The following is a 22,044-nucleotide window of genomic DNA, read 5'->3' as shown; positions in this document are numbered from 1 at the left end:
TGAGCATGTGCATATGTTTATCTGATTATCCCCACCTCTCACCTGATAGTTCTACTTGGTAGTTGAAGATATTTATGGAGAAAGTGGTTTTCTAAAAAAAATTTGTGTGCGTGTGTGTGTAACTTCAAGAGGTTTTTGGGTGGGGTTTTCTGGTGCTTTTTTTCTTCAATAAATCATAGCACAGCACTCATGTCTAAAGGCAGTAAAGATGGGTAACAAGGATCAAATAACTTTTCACAACCCATTCAACTATAAGGCATTATGAAATTTCTTTTCAATTAACAGCTTACTTTTAGAAAGTATTTAGCTTGTTTTTCCTTTAAAAGCAGTGTTTTTCAATCCATGCTCCATGGTGTCCTGAGGATTCCCTAGAGGTTTCAGGGCCAAAAGGAGCAGGCACTAAGTGAGCAGAGCTTTGAGCCCCGACTCCCTGCTTCAATCAGAGCCACTCTGCTTTTATCTGTTGTTTTTTTTAAATAATAGAATTCCAAAAAAGATTTTCCTTGAAGAAGAGTTCACTACATTAAAATAAGAAGAAAAGAAAAAAGTAAAAGGTTAAAAATCACCACCTTAAAGAATCAGTGGTGGATTGAGGCTCACACTCTATAATTCAAGTCCTTAATGTCTTTCATATTTCTTGCTTATTTCTTGTACATTCATCTCTGTCAGGTTTATTGGCTGGTTTATTTCTAAAATGAGAAATACCATTTGAATACAGAAATATCCAGGTAGAGAGAAAACAACATGAGTTTTCAGAAGTATATTTATTCTCTGATGCAGCTGTTTCTAAATTTATTTATCTTATAATGTTTAATGGCATTATTTATGTACCAATCTTCAAGCTAACGATTCATAACACAGAATACCAAAATAATCTAATTGAAAAACAGAAAAGCCCACTGTAAATGCCAGCTGCTGCTATGTTTTCATGTACTATCAACAAATATCTCATCTCACTTTAATATTGTCTTAGGAAAAAGATTGTCTTAAATGGAGAACCCCACCAAACTCACATTTAACTAGCAACTTTAGCTATTTTACCAAGAAACAAAAGGGGAACAAGGTAACTGAAACCAGGGGGTCCTCCATCATGCAACATTCAGAAGACCAGCGGGGAGAATTTGATCTGCTGATGAACACACTCATGGATGAGAAGGAGAAATGGGATTCTCTCAGACAGAAACCTTCTGCTGTCCCATGCACACCAGCATGGGGATTGTGGAATGGTACTCACTGGAAAACACCTGATAAACACCTGCAGTCAAGTCCCAGCTCTGTAACAGTAAGTTGGGTGAATCCGAAAACTTTAGAGGTGAACACATATAATTATTCATAAGATCTACTGAGCTGAGAAGGGCTAAAAGATAAACTGAGGCATATTAAAATGTTAAGCATTTATCTGAGCAAAAATCTATTCAAATAGGGCAGTGCCGAACTGGAAGTGGTTAGAAGTGCTCCACCAAGAGGAGTTCAGGGAAAAGGAGGAAGCAAAGAAAGGAAATAATTGATTGGCTATAGGTGAAAGCCTAGTTGGCCGTTGGTGATTGGTGGTCCTTAGGTTTCAACTTTGTAACCTTGACACATCTACAGGCTTAGATTTCAGCTTAAGTAGGTCACCCCATGGCATTAGAGCTACCTCAGTCTAATGGCCTCCTTGTTTAATTTAACAGAACAACCAACCTAATTTTCACCTCTTCCAGGAAAACTTACATGAGTACTCTGACCTACAGAGCCATCTTTCACCCCAAAACTCCTCTGGCATGTACTAGCCACACCCACATTTGCCAGCCAGTATTGTTAGTTAACTTTTTGTAGAAGGTCCATTCTCTCCAACTAGATTGTAAACCACCATTCCTCCCTATACACCCTGAAGATATGAGAATTTTACTGAGCATTTGCAGGTGCTAAATAAATACTTTTTGACTGCTTGTTTCATTTTAGATATGGTTTATATTAATACCCACTTACAATGTTGATGGAAAGACAGCTTGGTATGGCTGTGTCAGACACTCCGTTCCTTTAAATGACAGTCAAGAGCATAAGGGAAAAATTGGGTGGCCAGAGCAGGCTGTTTTGAGAGCAACCCAATCCATCTGAAAGTACCTCCATGCATGTGTCACCCCCAAAGAACAGAGCACCCATCCTCTCCTAGAACTAAACCTTTCCTCCTCTTCCCATGCTAGGTACCAAATTAGAAATCAGAAAACTTGGATTCAAGTCTTAGTTATGCCAAGGACTGGGCACTTCATTTCATCTACTTGAGTAGACTACCTCTAAGGTTCTCTGCTCTAACTATCTATGATTCTATGAGACTAACTTCAAGCCTTTTCCTTCCATATCTGAAACCCATGGAATGGCCCGTTCCTCCCAGTACTAAAATTACCTGTCTTTCGTGATACCGCACATCATCATCATTGCTGCACCTGTGCTCCAAGACCTTTCTGACTTCTGCTGCAAGGTTAACATACTCATGAAAGTATGTTCACTTCTAATGATGACACTTAAATTTCTCATCTGATCTTTACTTCATACCTGTGCTCATTTAACGAATACACATCGGGTGGCTAATTGGATAGTACAGGACAACACACACACTTGGGTAAATTTCTAATATATTCCTGCTTTCAGCAGCAAAGACAAGTACGACCCTATTTACAAAGAAGCACCAGTAATAATAAATAAAATTGAACTATTTTCATGTTGGTCACGAAATAGGTTATTTTCAACTTAATCAACAGCTCAGTGGCCCTGAGAATAATTCCCTGACCTTTCCAATTTTGTAAGAAACTTATTCTTATTGTCTAATCAACATCAAATGATATTAGGGAATGTCACAATGGTTGTTACAGTAAATAGCTTAGAAAGAAAATCCAGTACTAATTTGATAGATTTGGGGGAATATATGAGCTAGATAAGAATATATGAGCCATATAGAAATTCAAAGCAATTTAAATTAATATCTATCAGTTTTGAATAATGATGAAGTTTTTCAGAACCTATTGTAGTTTTGTTCTGCAAAAAGACTAGGCATATCACACAAAGACCTTTCCCTAGCCAAGTAACTTGTTATCCAATTAATTAAAAAGGAAGGTGGCAATTTCACTTCTCCTTGTCTAGCAAAAACAGCCATGATAAAATCACAGATGAAAAGGTCAGTTTTAAAAGTGAGATGTAGGTAACTGAATCCTCCAGGAAATATTTAAATGTTATTTTTCCTTGGCCAAAATTAGACCAACATTTTGCTACACCTTGGGTGTTAACCCTAGTACCAATATTAAACACTTGCATAAAAATTTTTGACTAACAGAACAATGAGGTTTTGCTTCATTTTTAACAAAGATAGAGTGACTGGCCACTCACACAAAATCAGCCAAAAGTACTCTTCCACAAATTATTATCAAATCTATAAACTCTGAAAGAAGCATTAACTGGAAAGAAAGAAAAACTGTAAAAAAACAATTTTGTGAAACCAATGAAATAAAAATTTTAGTCTAGTGAAGAAAATTCATTTTGTATTGTCTAAAATAGTATATCACTATATCAATGATATTACAATAAACACTTTTGTTATTTTAATTACATCAAATAATCCCTACACTAACTCTATTTTTATCCCTAAATGCAGATGTAAACTTATGCTCAGCGTATTTGAGTAATCTTCCTAAGGTCACACAGATATTAAGCAGCAGAGCTGAGTCCAGATTTTCTGGCCGGTGGCCTGCACACTTAAGCACTATTCTCCACTGCCTCCCAGTTAGTCACCACTCCCAGTAAATATTCACCACTCCCAGTAAACACAGAGCAAGATGAGTTATTGATTCCATAACTGACATTATAGCATTGAGATGCAATTTATATGAAGTGTCTGAATACACAATTAGTTCAATCCACTATATAAAAGGTAAATGCTTAAGTCTCATTCATTTCTAATAAATTTTCAAATTGGGAAAGGATACAAAAGGAAGAAAAGTACAAATCTATATATCATATCAATTAACAGAACAATAAAATTAGAGTTGTCTTTGGACTTAGCAAGTATTGAAAACCCTTATTGTCCTGCTGTCCTTTCAGCCCTTTGAGTTGCCTGTTAGAATTTGACATTTCGCTGCTGAAACAAAAGAAAGGTGGAAGATATGTGCATTCCAAAGCATTGTACCCTTTCGCAATTTCCCTTCCATATTTATTACCCGGATCTTTAAAACACTCAACTAGAAACTAAACCAATTCAAAGATATGTATAAAATGTAAAATTGGAAATGCTGTAAAATCAACGTGACCTTTAAAGTGTAACATTTCCCACAATCGTTAATACTAGAAAAAATTTTACAGTGTTTAAAGCATAATCTTCATGTGTAATATCTGAAGCAAATATAAAAGCAAATACAGAACAAAGTACTTAAAAATCAACCACATTTTTTAAACAAAAACTGCAATTAATTTTAAACTACCACTTTTTCTGTAGTAGTTACATTATATATATTTTAAGCATTCATAACCTATAAGGGTACTCTGCTTTTCAAATACAAAACTGATGAAACCACTGTCACCCTACCCCAGTCACCTCCTGCAACTGGTAGGGCCTAGTTGTATGACTAATTCTCCCCCAATTTACCCATATTAGTTTGCATGAGAACAAAACTATGTATCAGGCAAAAGGCCAAGACGGGCCCTCTCTGTGAGCCAACAAGACCACTTCTGATTAATCCCCAAGGCACTGGTCTCAACAGCACATTTGCAAACCAACCAGACTCCTCAGTCAAAGATACTTTAAGCAAAGATAATAATTAGGTAGTCGATATTATCATAAAATTAAATTTTGAATGAGAGCAAATGTAGTCTTCCATCTTCAGATCCAATCATACATTTGTTAAAAGTAAAGATATGCAAATCAATGCTAATAGGTTGGCAAAATTTCCCCAAGAGAGAATCACACTTCAGATAAATCGCCATTCATAATTTTATTTCATAATCAAGTAGCAATCCTTGAGAACCTCTCTTTCCCTTCTGACTACTCTGATTAAGTATTTTCAATAGAAGCTGATCAGAAAATACTTTTTCTCAGACTGTTTTTTTTTCCTGCACCTCTCCTAGCAGTAGAGAAAAATTAGCAAGAAAAATGAATTCAGAATCCACCCCATTCCCATTTACTAAATGGTGTAGATGTGTATACCCCATTGCCTTTAACACCTGAGAATTAGGAAGAAAAAGAGTTCAAGGAAACAAACTGAGCAATCTAATATCTGGCTAAAGGACAAATTCTATCTTTAAAATTGAATACAGTTTCTATCAACTCTAGGAATTCAGTTCATATTTCTTTAATGCAAAGAGTGAAAAAACAAGGTTACAGCATGAAGAGACAAAACAGTGAAACATCAACAAAGCAACTAAATTAGATACCTCACCTGTCACAGAGAAAATCAATAAGGCTCAATGAATTTATATTGTACACAGACTTACTTAAGGAAAAACTTTGAAATATAATGTCTTTAGCTTTTTGTGTACTAAACATATTCTGCTCCATTGGCTGGAAAAAAACTTTATGAAGATGGCCTCTGGGTAGAGGGCAAATAGGACTCAAGCTATACTTTAACAGAGAAGCAAAACAAGATGGGAGAAAAGCAGCTGGGGAGGGAAGGTTTATATGCCATTTATGTAAAAATCATACACGTTGGCTTTTTACTGGGAAAGGAATGCAACAAGCAACACTAAGAATGAAATAGGCGGAATCACCTTGGCAAGAAACAAAACAGCAAGAGGATTAAGTAGCCCTGAGAGTGGTTTACACCCCCAAACAAGAAAACAGTGAGACAAACTCAGGTAGGAAAAAGACAAAACCCCAACCGCCTCTCTTACTCTGAGAGAGAGACAGAATAAGACACACCACCACCAACAAAGAAGTCTCAACCTAGAATTCAGGTGCTCTGGTACTCTCCCTCCCTCCCTCCCTCTCCTTCTCTCTCTCTCATACTCTCAGAGCAACATATTTTACAACATTAACAGAAAACCAAGAAGAAAACAGCTATGCCTGGTTGGTCAGCTCTGCCCGCAGAGGCTTCCTACAAACTCCATGGAACCTCTTTTGACCACATCTTCATTTCCCAGAGTGAACCACAGAATTTGTCCCATTTTGTCTGACAAGAGAGGGATTCATGGCCACTGTGGTAAAGCAAAGGCACAATCCTGCAAAATGGCTACATTTAAGAAGTCCACAGAATCTCAACAGGCTCCTAAGTAATCTCCTTACCTCCCACATGACCCTCTATCCTTTCTAAAAATATACCTTTCTAAAATGTAGACCATGATACTACTCAATTCAAAATCTTTCATGACTAGACATCGAAAAAGTCCAAATTCTATGACCCACCATTCAAAGACATTGAGAATCTATCCTGATTCTTTTCCAGCATCATCTTGTTCTGTTCTATGATAGTATCCTTCACCTTCCCTCTTTTTGCCTTTACTTGTGCTACTCCTTCAGCCTAGAATTTCTGTCCATCCTCTCTACCGCATAAGTACTGCATTCTAACACCAGCTCAAGATATCACCTCCTATTGTGCGAAGTCATAGGCAATCTCCCTTAGCTACATCTCATTCTGTGCCACACCAGAGCTCTGTTTATACCCATTTTGGACACAGATTATATTCTGAATCACAGCCATTTATTTACATATTCATCTTCCCTACCTCCATACCACAGGGTTCGGTGGGGGGTGGGGGGGAGTTATATTATCTTTTTTTTAATTGTGGTAAAGTACACATGGTATAAAATTTACTGTCTTAACCACTTTTAACTATACAGTTCAAGTGATAAGTATATTCACATTGTTCTGTCACCAATCTCCACAACTCTTCATCTTGCAAAACTGAAATTCTTTACCCAGTAAGCAACACCTCCTCCAATTCCCTCCCATCCCCAGCCCCTGGCACCCAACTTTCTACTTTCTGTGTCTATAAATTTGACTATTCTAGGTACCTCATATAAATGGAATCATATAGTATTTGTCTTCTCATGACTGACTTATTTTGGTTACCATAATGTCCTCAAGGTTCATCCATCTGCAGCATGTGTCAGAATTTCCTGCCTCTTTAAGACTGAATAAAATTCCATTGTGTGCATATACCACATTTTGTTTATTCATTCATCCGCCCATGGACACTTGGGTTGCTCCCACCTTCTGGCTATTATGAATAGTGCTGCTATGAACATGGGTCTTCTAGATCTTGCTTTAAATTCTTTAGGGCATATACCCAGAAGTGGAATTGTTGGATCATATGGAAACATTATTTTCATTTTTTTGAGGAACTGCCTTCCAAAGCACCTGCAGCATTTTACATTCTCATTAAGAGTGCACTAGTTTTCCAATTTCTCCACATCCTCACCAACACTTGTTAATTTCGATGTTTTTTAATAATAGCCATCCTAATAAGTGTGCATTTCCCTAATGATTAGTGATTTTGAGCTTCTCATGTGCTTATCAGCCATTTATATATCTTCTTTGAAGAAATGTTTCTTCAGGTCCTTTGCTCAATTTTTAATTGGACTGTTTGTGCTTATTGTTGTGTTGTAAGAATTTTTATATACTCTGGATATTAACCCCTTATCAGATATATGAACCAGAGCTCTTTTTTAATTCACTTTTCTATTCCCTAATTTTTCAGAGTTGGCTACAAGTATTACAGAAATATATTTTGAGTTGAAGATGTTTCTTCCTTTTTTAGGTTATTTTTTTGGAGGGGGTCGGTGGGTATAATACAAAATTCAGGATACCCAAAAAGGGGTATACAGTGGAAAACGAAACTCATTCCCATCCCTGTTATCCAGCCACCAAGTTTCAACCCCCAGAGGCATTTTCCATTTTCTTATAATTCCCTCCAGAGATACTCTGTGCATATACACGAAAATACATATCTTAATTTAGTCTCCTCCAAAATAATAACCTACTAATACCCACTGTTCTGTACCTTGCCTTTTTGACTTAATAATTATTCCATTTCAGTGTATATAAATTGCTTTATTCTTTTTAACAACTACTAAATATTTCACTACATGTACCATAATTTATTTATCCAGTCCCCTAAGGATGAGCACTTGTTTCCAATTGCTGCCAAGAAAATCCTTAAATATACATTATTTCACACAAGTACAAGATTTGTGGGCTAAATTCTGGTAGGGGGATCAAATGATATGTGTATTTTAAGTTTTGATAACTATTTCTAAATTGGTCTCAACGAAAACTACAAAAATTCCTACATCCATTAGCAATAATGACATTGCCTATTTCCCCATACCCTCAGTAACACCTCATGTGCTCAAAATTTGTTTCTTTACCAATTTGATAGGTTAAAAAATGAGTATTCACTGAAGTTTTATTTTTCATTTCTCTTTTATGAACTGCCTTTCATATCCTTTCATATCTTTTTCCATTTTTCTGATTGTTGGTCTTCTTCCCACTGAGTTGTTGGTATTTTCAATATATTTATGAATATGAATACGGTATGAATTTTCCAATTATATGAATTAATATATTTATGAAATTAGCCCTTTTCCTATGATATGAATTACAAATCATCCTAGTTTGCCTTTTTTTTTTTCCTTTAAATAAATTTATTTATTTATTTTTGTCTGTGTTGGGTCTTAGTTTCTATGCGAGGGATTTCTCTACTTGCGGCGAGCAGGGGCCGCTCTTCATCGCGGTGCGCGGGCCTCTCACTATCGTGGCCTCTCTTGTTGCGGAGCACAGGCTCCAGACACGCAGGCTCAGTAGCTGTGGCTCACGGGCCCAGTTGCTCCGGAACTTCCCGGACCGGGGCTCGAACCCGTGTCCCCTGCATTGGCAGGCAGACTCTCAACCACTGCGCCACCAGGGAAGCCCTGCCTTTGCTTTTTGATATAGTTTTTTTAAATCTGTTTTTGGCAGTGCAGAATTTTAATATAGACAAGTTTTACTATTCTTCTCTTTTATGGTTTCTGAGCATTTCTTACTTTCTATTCCCACAATTATCATAGTGAAAATCCTCACTACCTTGTAAGTAAGTTACAGCTTCCCAACTGGTCTACTTTTCATTACTCCCTCTACGTTCTAACTGATCCTATACACTTGTCAGATTAATCCTCTTAAAATACTGTACATTAGTAGAGACACAAAAAGTTGAGATTACAATATAATAAACATGTCAACTTTCCTGACAGGAAATGACTATTACAATTTTGTCTTGTACTAATTAAGCTCTCTCGAGCAATTCTCAAACTCAGAAGTGTAAAGTTTTCTATAATTTTAATTCATTAGAATGTCACTGACCACAGGTCTAAGTATTATAAAAGAGAGGGACATTTTGATTGAAAACTAGGATTATATTCAATACACCAACTGCCTCAGGATTTCAACTTCACAGGACTATTTTTATGCTCTCCCCCCAGAATCCTTCTACCAAACTCTACTCTGCCCTAGTGGCTTCAACCACACAGAGGCTGGTCATAAGAGTTTTAGAATCCAGGTTTTTCTCACCATAAAGAGGAAATAATGTGTCTCTGACTCTATACAGAATGTGACACTATAATTCATGCTTTTGGAAGGAGGACTAACATTTCAAGCTGACAGCTAGGTAATAAATATGATTAGGAGCCAAGCACGCAAGCACAGTATCCCAAAATGTACACCTTTCATAAGAAGACACAAGCAGGTTTAAGCAGTAAGACAAATTCAGATTACAAAATGCAGTTCTCCCCCACCGCCCCCAGGCACAGCTAAATAAGCATCTTTTCAGCAGTACTACCTTCTTAACCCCAAATCATTATTTCCCTTGAGGACTCTTCTACAAAACTAAAAAAAAAGAAAAAAATTTAAGTTGGAGACAGTAACCAAGTATGACTCATTAACCAAATAATTTTTCACATTTCTTTGTAATGAGTTAAAATTTACATAGGTTTCAAACAAACAGCTTACATATCCAGTCCTCAAAATTAACCAATGAAATACATTTTAATCTCCATTTTCCCAAAAGGAAAATGAAATTCAGAGAACAAAAGTTCATGTTCACATAGCGGATAGTAGAGCTAGCACTTGAATAAAAGTCTTCATAACCCCATTCCATATTTTTGTCACTATACACCACCACTTTAACATCTAAAAATTTACATTTAATGCCCATTTTTTAATTTCAAAATAAAAGTTTTAATAAAATGTTTAGAGTATTGACATCATGCAGCCATATACACCAGATATGCCTCAAACTATTAATCTTCTAATGTGTTTTCATAACCCATTTGTTCAGATTATAGTACTTCTCTTACCCGTAAAAAAGACTCATTAAAAACACAAGCTAATTAGTTTATAAAGTGCTTCAAACTACTCTTAGATAATAACAACACTAAATTGTTAATATTTAACAAACCAAATAATAGTTATTTAGTATCTTAATTTGACACTAATAAAACTCTTATTAAAGTAACTATTAAACAAATAAGCTCTTGGAAAAATACCAAAATGCTTAGTAAATAATCTGCTACCACAGGCAAACTAAAAATTCAGGCATACATATATGTGTGTGTGTGTGTGTGTGTGTGTGTGTGTGTGTGTGTGTATGTGTGTGTGTGTATATATATTCCAAGTACATGATATTCTGGAAAAGGCAAAACTATGCAGACAGTAAAAAGATCTGTGGTTGCCAAGGGTTAGGAAAGAGGGATGAATGGGTAGAACACAATGGATCTCTAGGGCAGTGAAACTACTCTGTATGATGCTATAATGGTGAATCCATGACATTACACATTTGTCCAAACCCATAGAACGTACACACCAAGAGTGAACCCTAGGGGCTTCCCTGCTGGCACAGTGGTTGAGAATCTGCCTGCCAATGCAAGGGACACGGGTTTGAGCCCTGGTCTGGGAGGATCCCACATGCCGCGGAGCAACTAGGCCCGTGAGCCACAACTACTGAGCCTGCGCGTCTGGAGCCTGTGCTCCGCAACAAGAGAGGCCGCGATAGTGAGAGGCCCGCGCACCGCGATGAAGTGTGTGTGTGTATGTGTGTGTGTGTATATATATTCCAAGTACATGATATTCTGGAAAAGGCAAAACTATGCAGACAGTAAAAAGATCTGTGGTTGCCAAGGGTTAGGAAAGAGGGATGAATGGGTAGAACACAATGGATCTCTAGGGCAGTGAAACTACTCTGTATGATGCTATAATGGTGAATCCATGACATTACACATTTGTCCAAACCCATAGAACGTACACACCAAGAGTGAACCCTAGGGGCTTCCCTGCTGGCACAGTGGTTGAGAATCTGCCTGCCAATGCAAGGGACACGGGTTTGAGCCCTGGTCTGGGAGGATCCCACATGCCGCGGAGCAACTAGGCCCGTGAGCCACAACTACTGAGCCTGCGCGTCTGGAGCCTGTGCTCCGCAACAAGAGAGGCCGCGATAGCGCGAGGCCCGCGCACCGCGATGAAGAGTGGCCCCCGCTTGCCGCAACTAGAGAAAGCCCTCGCACAGAAACGAAGACCCAACACAGCCAAAAATTGTAAAAATAAATAAATAAATAAATTTAAATTATTTTTTTTAAAAAAGAGTGAACCCTAATGTAAACTATGAGCATTAGGCATAATGATGTGTCGATGTAGGTTTATCAACTGTAATAAATGTACCATTCTGGGAAGTAATGTTGATAATGGGAGAAGCTCTGCATGTGTAGGGGTGGACAGCATGTGGGAAATCTCCGTACCTTCCACTCAATTTTGCTGTAAACCTAAAACTACTCCAAAAAATAAAGTATAATTTAAAAATTAAGGTAAATTATCTGTGGCAACTCTAATCTGTTCAATCATTGCTTCAGAGGTCCACTTTCACCTGTTTAGGAAAGAACACCCTTGGCCATCAACCCTAACCTTCAGAGATATTCTGCCTTACACACCCACCTCTCCTCCCAATCCTGCTCTGGCCCTCGTAGCCTGCTCAGCAGCTAACATGACATCGGTAGACTAAGTCCAAAGACACGGAGAAAATTAAGTATAGACAACAGATGGAGAAGGCAGGTAGTGGCTAAGAAGGTAAAGAATTCCAAAAGAGGGAAATCTGCAGAAAAATCCACATGAGAGCACAGAAAGGAGAAAACAATCCTGAGATGTGCTGAACTTACTGGTCTACATAATGCGAAAATCATATGAAATTAAATTGTCCTAAAATACAAAACATGATATTACAAGCATTTCCCGTCTTTAAAAAATGTCTTTGCTGAACATGATTCCAAAACGAGACCTCAATAATGTGTTTACAATGTGTCCTCCGGCCACAAGCAAGATGATTTTTCAAAAGTTGACCATAAATGCTATAAACATTTTTCAACAGAAAGATATATAAAAGCATGTGTGCCAAAGTGCCATTACAAAGACCTAGCTCTCAGAATAAACTTTTGGATAAAATTGCAAAATTTTAATTTTTATGATATATTACATGGAAGAAAGACATACATTTTTATCTTCTAGGTATTCTTAATCTCAGATGTCACAAACACGCTATGAGTTACCAAACTGAGCAGCAGTTCACTGAGATCTTGAAACAGTCACACAGAATGACTGTTGGGGGGGGGCGGTGCTTGTTTGCTCCGTTCATCCATGAGGAGGCCAGGCTAAGCACTGGCAGACCCAAACACCTGAGTCATTTGGGAGAGGCTAAGGACTCCAGTGGCAAAACAGGGACCCGTAAGACAGGCTTAAGAATGGTTCTGGCAGGAGTCACTACCATCACCGCCACCACCACCTGAGCAAAAATCAACCTTCTATATCTAAAGTTTCAGGGGAGGCACAAAGGCTGGAGTTTCACCAGCGATCCAACTCAGTTCAGCAAATACCAAGTAAGCACCAACAAAGTACCCAGTGCTAGGGTAAAGGTGCCGGGGGTCACTGAAGAGAACTTGGTCTCTTGGTATGGCACTCTGGGGAAGCCTGAGTGAGGAGAGCCCCGTGGAAAGCCACTCATGGAGAGGAACCAACTTGCCAGCACCGACTTGCCAGCCACTATGGAAGTGAATCTTTTAGCCCCAGGCACACCTTCCACTAACTGCACCTCCACCTGGTATCTGTTGACAACCTCAAGAGACCCTGAGCCAGAACCACCTGAATTGCAGACCCATAGCAACCATGAGATAATAAACGATTACTGTTGTTTTCAGCCACTAAGTTTTCGATATGGTACAAAGCAACAGAGAACGAATGCATCCAGATTTTACATAAAAGGCTCAGAGAGGCTAACTTACCTACTACCACATAGGAGTGAGCACTTAATCCACGTCGGGAACCCAGTCTCTAGGCTTTAGATTCAGTTTCCTTGTCATTAAATGACATCACTTCTCAAGTAAAATAAGTTATAATACCGTAAGAATGATCATTTCTACATGAGTACACAACCGGCACTAACACACCAGGCTTTCCACAGCACAGAGATACAGCACATGTCCCCGCATACTTAACAGACATGATGAGACCTGCAATATTATTGAATTTGTGACTCTTCATGGTACTTTTCGGGGTTTTTACTATCTTCTGAAAGAATTCTGGGTTTTTTTTAGGTGTACAGATTTTGAAAATAAAAACCTAACATATTTATAGCATGTTAATACTAAACAATCACATTACTGACATTGAGTATATTTACACACTTTACAATCTTAATCACAATAACCATTTGTGTAATTTTAAACAGAATTAATATGTCACACTAAGAAAAGTTCCACTGCTCATTGTTTCTTCAAGGATTTGCTTTTTTGCTTTAAGTCTTCAACTTTTAGCATTACACAAACATAGTAAAATATATTATCAAACTGCTCATGATGGTGAAATCTTAAGTCCCGATCCATAAAATGGTTACTATCTTGCAGGACAAGGTGGCTGGCTCTTAGCCTGTCTACTCCTAGAGAAAGTCAATGGAACATTTCACTGTTACAACCACATCTGCATGTAAATGTAACTTAACTAAGGACACATTGTTATTAAAAGGAATTGCAAGAATTCAACCTACAATTTTTTAGCTCCAAACCTGACACTTTTCTTCTGTACCATGTTTTAGCCAGTGGTTCTCTAGTCTGAATGCCTAGGGCACTTTGAAAATTACCCATACCTGGACATCATCCCCCAGAAATTCTGATTTAATTGCTTTGGTCTGTTTTAGCCATCTAATATATAATAAACCAGTGGTGATAAATTCACAGAAAGTTTATGCCACAAAGGGAGAAACTGTGGATATCCTACATGTTAGCTAAAACATCCTTATCCCCTAAGACAAAGATACCTTGCAATAAACGAAGCAGAATAAGAAGGAAAAGGAGATGGGAAACTCAAACCCATTCTGCTGCTTTCAGGGAGCCACCAAGGAATATTGTATTCCCCTGATTCCTCTCCCTGAACCCCATCACCCCACAACTTAACTCCACTGCAAGCTTTAACTCAAGCATCACCTCCTCCATGAAGCCTTCAGGATCACACAAAATAAAGAAGCCCATTTCTCTGCATCCATCTTACCCTGAACTCCACCTCTAAATAGCACATACTGCACAAGTCATTTATTTACACATCCATTTCTCTTACTGGCCTGAGGGCTCCTTAACGGTAGGGTCCCTATATTATTCATCCTTCCCATCTTATATATCTTTGTATCCAGAGCCTTGAAGATAGATAGTAGATATTAAAAAGTATTTGCTGAACTGTATGGGTTTTTTTTTTATGTTTGGTATGGTTATTTCCCCCTTGGCCTCCTAGTAGACATTCTTTTGAAATTTTTCAACTTCTCATAAAAGAAAGGGGACTCCCCCTCCCCCCACAACTGGATTAGGTTAGAGAATAATGTATGCAAAAAGGCCAGACATGTTGAGAGCAAGACAGCAGTGGAACCCTAGGCCAAGAATGAATAGGATAAATGGGGTAAAATGAGATACCCGAAGGTAAGATCAGGTATGAATTTTTTTTTAAGGGAGAGATTAGGCAAACAAAGGGACAACTTGATTTTCATTCACAAGAAGGTGGGACAAAGAACACTGATTACAGGCAACCATTTTTCGTATTTTCTACTGAGCTTTTAAAATTCTGAACTGAAGACCAATGAAGCCAGAAGCTCTGAGAAAGAACCCAGGCCTATCTACTCTAGCCTCACTCCCTCCCCGCCTTTTACCCCTTCGTCCAGGGCAGTTCACTCTGCCCGGAACCTGAAAAGTTGTGCTTTCTCTTTTCTCCCAGCCTCTCTGGTCACTCTCCTTCAGCATCCTTACATCTTTCTTCTTCTTGGTTTGTCCCTAAAACCTCAATATCCTCTGGGACTTACTTTCAGCCTTTTTCTCTTCTCTTTCGATGCAGTTCCTCTGAACACTTTTATCCTTACCCATGCCTCAGCCACTCTCCATGTGGCAAGCACTCAGAAATCTGTATCTCCAGCCTCCCCAGCTCTTGTGATGCTCCAAGACCATATCAACTGCCCCCTAGACGCCTCCAACTCACCAATGACATGCCCCACAAGCACGTTAAACACAACGTGTCCAAATCTGAACTATCACCTTCCCCCTCAGAACTGCTTCCTCTTCTTTTCCCTCCCACTACCCAGAAACCTGGCAGTCATTCTAGTCAGCCTCACTCTCCCATTCCCTTTACATTCAAACAGTCGCAAAGACCAGCCAGCTCTCCCTCCTGCTAGATATTCTCCTAAACATTCTCACTTCTGAGCACCCCTACTACTTCTGCCTTTGTCTGTGCTCTCAACCTCCTATCATCCACGCTAATTGCACTGTCCACTCCAGCCCCCAATCTTACCCCATCCCCACCCCACTGTACCCCAATCTACGCAGCACACTGCTTTCACGGTGATCTTTCAGGTCATTCACATTTCTTCAGTGGCTCACTACAACACATGGGATGGGAAATCCGCCCTGAATTAGCTTTCTACTTTCATCTCCTTTCACTCCTGACTTTGCCCTTCACGCTCTAATATAATGACCTACCTACAGTTCCCAGAACACACTATGCTCTCCTAATACCACACGACTATTCATGTTATTAGCTCCACCTGGAAATGCTCTGTGCTGCTTGTCACCCTGCCCAATCCTACTCAGCTGTCAAGACTCGGCTCAAACACAACCACGGCTAAAGCCCTTCTCTGGCACTCCTGTCAGGGATCAAGAGCTTCTGCTAGGCTTGTTTTGCATGTGTAGGTATCTCCATTAGAGCACATAGCACACAATATTTGAACTGTTGGTCAAGATGGCCACTGTTCTATAGACTGTAAGCTCCTTGGTCAAGGAAAGTGACTTTTCAACTTTCTATCCTCAGCATTAGTTCAATGCATACAGCATACAGAAAATTTTAAAAAGGAATTAATGTATGAACTGTAGGCCAATGAAAGGAAAAAAGATCAACTGGACTTTAAGTATAGGAAAAAAATCCAGATCTTAAGGAAGTACAGACATCTATTATTAAGTCCCACCCATTAAAAAAAATACAAATATATGGTTATTAACGTAGTACAAAGGTGACAAAGAAAAAATCTGTCATTGGACTAAGCAGGCAATAAGGAGTTAAGAGTCTCCAATGGAGCAGCTGACAAAAGATTAGCACAGGGCTTCCCTGGTGGTGCAGTGGTTGAGAGTCCACCTGCCGATGCAGGGGACACAGGTTCGTGCCCCGGTCTGGCAAGATCCCACATGCCGCGGAGCGGCTGGGCCCGTGAGCCATGGCCGCCGACCCTGCGCGTCCGGAGCCTGTGCTCCGCAACGGGAAAGGCCACAACAGAGGGAGGCCCGCATACCACAAAAAAAAAAACAAACAGTCCGGAGCCTGTGCTCTGCAACAGGAGAGGCCACAGCAGTGAGAGGCCCGCGTACAGAAAAAAAAAAAAAGATTAGCAGAAAGGTCAGAGATAAAGGTGGTTCTTTCTCTGAGTCAAGTAATTCATCAACCTGAGTCCATGGACTGAGCAAAAGACTGGCACCTTCCTCTCTCAGTTCACCACTCTTCCCCTTTGTCATGATTCTCCATACCCCTTTCCCAGTCCCACTACCAAGTCCCAGCTTCAGTGGGTAATTCCCCTTCAGCTGGAGCCACAAGCCTGGGATACAAGAGAGGGGAAGTCTTTGTTCTCGTGGCCAGGACCTAGAGGAAAGAAAATGAAACTGCTATTTACTGAGAACCTATTCTGTACCAGACATTGTGCTACTTTAAGAACACTCACTGGGACTTCCCTGCAGTCCAGTGGTTAAGACTCCATGCTTCCACAGCAGGGGGTGTGGGTTCTATCCCTGGTCCAGGAACTAACATCCCGCATTTCCGAGGTGCGGCCAAAAAAAAAAAAAAAAAAACACTCCCTAAATCTCACAGTAATCATTTATAATTAGTATCCCATTTTACAGATAGGAAATTTGTGTCCAAGGTCACACAGCAGTGACAGAGCTGGCCCAAGAACCCAGGAATGTTTCTCCAGGGTATTTCTACACCCCTGACCACCTCAAAATGTTAAGATGTGGTCCAGCCATTCTAGGTTGCAACTCAGAATACATTATTCTCCAAAACACTATTATAAGTGTTGGTTACAGTCTATAGTATCACTAACACACAAAGGCACACAATGAGTTAGCAAAGCTTTGGGGTCCTGGCCTGGAAATCTAAATGCTATTTGTTATTTTATTCCTATAAGTACACTGTTCAACATGACAAACAAAAGTGGTCTTGAAAATTTATTTGGGGAATACAAGGAGTTCTTAAGTGAGGCTTTTCCTTAAGAATATTTTCTTCCACAAAAAATCACCAAGGATAGAAACTATTTCACCTTGTTAACTTGTAAGAACCATGACACTAGAAGACACCTGTGGGAAATATGCTTATCTGACCAGGTGCTCATTTACAGTGTGCTGTCAATTGAATAAAACATCATACTAAATCCTACAGACCACAGCTTATGATAGAAATGCCACAAACTACAGCAGTACAGCTGATATGCCTGTAATCTACTGACAAAATGTAGTCTTTAGCAAAGTGAAACCAGATGTCTGGTGTGAAATCAGATGTCTGTGGACTTGTCTTTCTTGGCTTCCAGAGCAGTATTAGCTACACTAAATACACAGCTTAGCTGTATATTAAACCCACGACTTGGCAAAATCATGACAGTTTGGACATGAAGCATCAGAATTTTTATTGTAATTCTTATAAACCAAAGACATTTCTGAAATAAAAATCCTAACTTTAAACACTCAGCTAAATGTGGTATATGTCTTTCTCACTGTGGGAACAGTGTCAGAGCTTTTTAAACACATTATGGAAACCCTTCCCCTTCACTTTTCAAGCTGACACTCTTTCTGCAGGGCTGTGGAATGATCTGATAGAGGGAATCAGGTGTCAGTCCTTGTCCCAGAAATTCTAGGATCAGATAGAACAGGTGATCACCTGTGAAAATGCAAATACCCAGGAAGCTTAGCACCTTTAGGAAAGTAAGTACTAGATTGCTTTCCACAATCACAAGCAAGATCAAAAGAAAGTGGGTGACCCGATAGAGAAACAGGGAGGGAAGTTAATAGTATCTGTGCGCCAGGCACTGTTTTTACACCTTCTTTTTAATATACTCATTGTTCTGTTTTTTAAGGGCAAAGAAGTTTTAACTGGCCTACAGTTGCAGAGCTAATATAATAAGAGCCAGGGGCTTCCCTGGTGGCGCAGTGGTTGAGAGTCCGCCTGCCGATGCAGGAGACACGGGTTCGTGCCCCGGTCCGGGAAGATCCCACATGCCGCGGAGCGGCTGGGCCCGTGAGCCATGGCCGCTGAGCCTGCGTGTCCGGAGCCTGTCCTCCACAACGGGAGAGGCCACAACAGTGAGAGGCCCGCGTACCGAAAAAAATAAAAATAAAAAAATAAGAGCCAGGATTCACATCCCTGTCTGAAAGACTATAAAAGGCATGCTACTTCCACACAGGATTTGGAGTGGAACAAAGAGCAGTGGTAAATAGCCAAGAATATGGAGGTAAATGGCAGAAACCTACCATGTTTACCCAGCAGTGGTCGTCTGAAACTGATTTCAGATGAGACTCACATTCTACCTTTTATAATCTTGCAAAATTTAATTTTAAGTAACTTTTTTTTTACCTTATATAACTTTTGTAACCAAAAAAAGACAACTTGTTTCACTTCAATTTAAAAAAAAAAAAGAGGTTATGGGAATTCCCTGGCAGTCCAGTGGTTAGGACTCAGCACTTCTGCTGCCAGGGGGCACTGGGGTTCAATCCCTGGTCAGCGAACTAAGACCCCGCAAGCCACTCGGCACGGTCAAAAAAAAACTGGGATTGATATATACACACTACTATATATAAAACAGATAACTAATAAGGACCTACTGTATAGCACAGGGAACTCTTCTCAATACTCTGTAATGACCTATATGGGAAAAGAATCTAAAAAAAACTGGACATATGTATAACTGATTCACTTTGCTGTACAGCAAAAATTAACACATTTTAAATCAACTATACTCCAATAAAAATTAAATTAAAAAAATAAACTTAAAAATTAAAACAAAAAAAAATGAGGTTAAATGTAAAGAAACCCACACAAGTGCACAGCCTACTTTAGCATTTATTTTCCTAAGTGCATCATCCTTAACATTGTCCATGCTTTCTAATCTTAGGTCATTTTTCTGGAACAATTCAAAAAATTATCCTCATCTAATTATTATGCTGGTTCAATACATTTATTACACTGGAAAATGACTATAACTTTACTACAAGACACAAATCACCATGGTCAGTCATCCTTGAACGTTTACTTCTGAAAGTATCAGTAAGGCAGGAAAATAACACTGTTCTCCCACACCACTGCAACCACTATCAGCAGTACAGTGAAGGTCTTCTACATTAACATTGTACTATTCAGAAAAACCACAGAAAACCGGTAAAAGGCCTGCCCCCAAATGGCCATCTCCAACAGTCTCCTCATTCCCACTATCCTACTCACATCAAAGCGCTCAGCACTTCGGTAAAAAAAAAATAATAATCTATCGAATCAATAAATGAACCTATCACCAATAAACAACTATTTCCTGTTCTTTTCAGAAAGTAAGTTATGTGGCCATCTGCCAGTTGAGCACACACAAATAAGGCAGGTTCAGGACGCAGGCAGCCAATGTCAAGATGCCATGGAGGGCAATTCTAGTTTTCCTGTTTAAGTATCCAAGAATGTGATTTACAAAATCCTTGCCTGTGGCTTACCTGAACTTTAACTAATTCAAAACATTTCTTTATATGGGACACAGAGGATGCATAAGGTGTTTCCAAACTTCTGAGAGCAGTTGTGTCTCATTTCACTAATACTAGGGGAGGAGAGATCATGGAAAAGTTCCAGAGAAGAACGGTTAAAAGAGTCCACACTGATAAATCACAGCAAATCTTCAAAGACTTCAATATGCTGTTTGGCAACGTTTCAGAAGTGAAGAGAATGCTGGTGAGTAGGTATCGAAGTGAAAGTCAAGAAGAAAAGGCCCAGTCTGGTCATTTCTCCCTCCCAAAATACCTTTCTTTATGAGCTTAAGAGAAGATCCCAAAAGAACTTCAACACTTGTAACGTTGTTATTAACTTTATGCTTTGGAGTCCTAAAGGATTTTTACAGGAGTCCCATTTTAAAATGTAAAGATCCTTGGAGGGGTTCCTGTTCATTATCAAGGAGAGCCATGATGCTTTAATTTCACAGTCTCAGAGATTAGTCCAAGTTAGCTAAGAGGTGGGGGCCTGAGACAGACAACTATAGGACAACTACAAGACACAACTACCGAGAGATGAAGGGTAATGACAGTTTTCTGCCAGATCAAGTGACTAAAAGGGACCTATGCCAGCTGTCAAAGTCCCAGCCAACTTACGGACTCCGAAACACCTGAAAAAAAAAAAACTCTTCGACTTGGAGCCTGTGACCCTTGAAGGTGGGCCTTAGGTTCCTGCTGAAAACGTACAATTTGGCCCCAAGATCAAAGGGCAGTTGTGGATCTAGTCCTTCTCTCTCTGGCTCGCTCTCTTTCAGTATAAAGTCCTAGCTTCTTCCACCCCTAACCATTCCTTACTTACCCTTTCTCCCGTTCCTCCTCGGTGAGAAGGGGTAAGTGGTTACTTTGTGCCCTCGCCCAATTTGGCCAAAACCCTAAAAGTAAAAATGACAGAGACAAACACGTGTTTTAAAACCCTGACATTCAAGCCTCAGGAACTCCCACCACTCGCCCAACGTGTCCAGACAGAAGGCAGCGCGTCTCCACAGCGCTCCCTCTCGGCCAGGACTTGGGCCGGAATTGTCCCCTCTGGTGGGGGGCACGAAGAGAGGGCGCGACCTGGGGGCGCCTGGCCAGCGGGGAGGAGCGGGTCGGCTCCGGGCCTGGCGTCCCCGTCTCTGGGCTCCGGTTTCCGACCCGCGTTGGCGGAAGGAAGAGGGGTCCGGGGTTGGCCGCCCCGCGGGGCCTCAGATAAACACGCGCACGCACACATGCTCGCGATCACCGCAGGACGCGCGGCCAAGCAGCCCTCCGCCTCCCAGCAACGCTCGTCCCCTCTGGGGCTAACTCCGGGGTAAGGGTCCCAAGCCCTGGGGGCCACCAAGGGTCGGCAGCTGCACCCCGCCTGCCCACCCCAGCCAACCTCACAGCACCCTACCTGTCCCCAAACCCCCGCCCTCCGCACCCGCTGCGCAGTTCAGCCCAAGAGAAGTCGCCGCGTGGGTTCCGCCCTCCGCCGGCGGCAAGCTCCGCCCCCGCCCCCGGAGCGCGGGAGCTTCGCGAAGCTCCGCCCTCAGCGGTAAAGCTGTACTTCCGAACGCCTGCGCGGGTTAGGCCCAAAACCCGGCCTGGATCTGAAACGGATCAAAAACAACCCTCTCTTAGCAGGCAATTATTGAGCACTTGCCCTGAGCTCAGCGCTGTACTAACGGCTGAGAGAGGGCAACAAAGAGTTGAAAATCTGTGAGACTGTGACTTCATCGAGACCCTTGTTTTACAGATGAGGAAACCGAGACCCCAGCAGTTGTTTTGAGTGCACAGCTACAGGGGCA

General features: G+C 40.4%; 1 protein-coding gene across 17 annotated transcripts in view; it reads right to left on the bottom strand.

The window, feature by feature from the left end:
* IMMP2L (inner mitochondrial membrane peptidase subunit 2) overlaps positions 1 to 21,724 on the bottom strand; it is a 904,212-nt gene extending 882,488 nt beyond the window's left edge. For 15 of the 17 annotated variants that reach the window (XR_003679753.1, XR_003679752.2, XR_003679754.2 and 12 more), the window contains exons 1-2: positions 21,678 to 21,724; positions 21,075 to 21,147 (exon numbers count right to left, since the gene is read on the bottom strand). The gene's annotated coding sequence lies outside the window, so the exon portion shown is untranslated. The other 2 variants (XM_028489864.1, XM_055084907.1) reach the window with 2 other exon arrangements.
* Positions 21,725 to 22,044: the final 320 nt, after the last annotated feature.

Source organism: Physeter macrocephalus, chromosome 5 (genome assembly GCF_002837175.3).
Source record: "Physeter macrocephalus isolate SW-GA chromosome 5, ASM283717v5, whole genome shotgun sequence".
Lineage (NCBI taxonomy): Eukaryota > Metazoa > Chordata > Mammalia > Artiodactyla > Physeteridae > Physeter > Physeter macrocephalus.
Note: the sequence above shows the minus strand (reverse complement) of the source record. Positions and strands in the feature narration are given on the sequence as shown.